The sequence below is a fragment of the Galeopterus variegatus genome, unplaced genomic scaffold (genome assembly GCF_000696425.1).
Source record: "Galeopterus variegatus unplaced genomic scaffold, G_variegatus-3.0.2 Scaffold11361, whole genome shotgun sequence".
Taxonomy (NCBI): domain Eukaryota; kingdom Metazoa; phylum Chordata; class Mammalia; order Dermoptera; family Cynocephalidae; genus Galeopterus; species Galeopterus variegatus.
Genome location: NW_007737472.1, coordinates 7,394 through 8,125, shown reverse-complemented (window position 1 = coordinate 8,125; position 732 = coordinate 7,394).

Below are 732 nucleotides of genomic sequence, written 5' to 3'. Positions count from 1 at the left end.
CTGCACCTGCCGATGAGGACCTGCCCTCTCCACCCTGCACCTGCCGATGAGGACCTGCCTTGTCCACCCTGCACCTGCCGATGAGGACCTGCCCTTTCCATCTTGCACCTGCTGAAGGCTGAAGGCAGGGCCAAAAAACTGAGAAAAACTCCCTGAACAATTAGATTTCAAATTCTGCTGCAGGAAAGGTTCTGACCCTGCCCACCAACCACCTGAAGCCAATGATGAGCTGAGTCCAACTAAAGCAACAGCAAAGCCAGACCCAGCCCAAGTACAACGAGGTTGAGTCCGCTGCCACCGCACCGTTCTTCACCAACCCTCCCTCCCCCATTAGCAGCTTCACAGAAGATGAATGCCTTTTTTGGACTGTGTTTACTATATTATACACAATGTCTGACATAAAAACATTTTGAGACCCCAGGAAGAGCCAATAAAATGAGACACATCAGCAAGAGAAGGTCCATAGACTCAGACCTTGGATGGCCCTAATGTTGGAACTATCAGACAGAGACGTTAAAAAAGAAAAATATGTTAAATAGGGTGAACAACATACATAAACGAATAGGCAATTCCAGCAAAGATCAAATTATTTTTTAAAAAGCCAAATGGAAATGCTACAAATAAAAAATGCAACATCAGAGAGAGAAAAACATAGTCAAGAAAACCATTATCATGATAAAAACATTAATGATAATTTCTTAATAACATCAAATAGCTAGTCAACATTCAAAT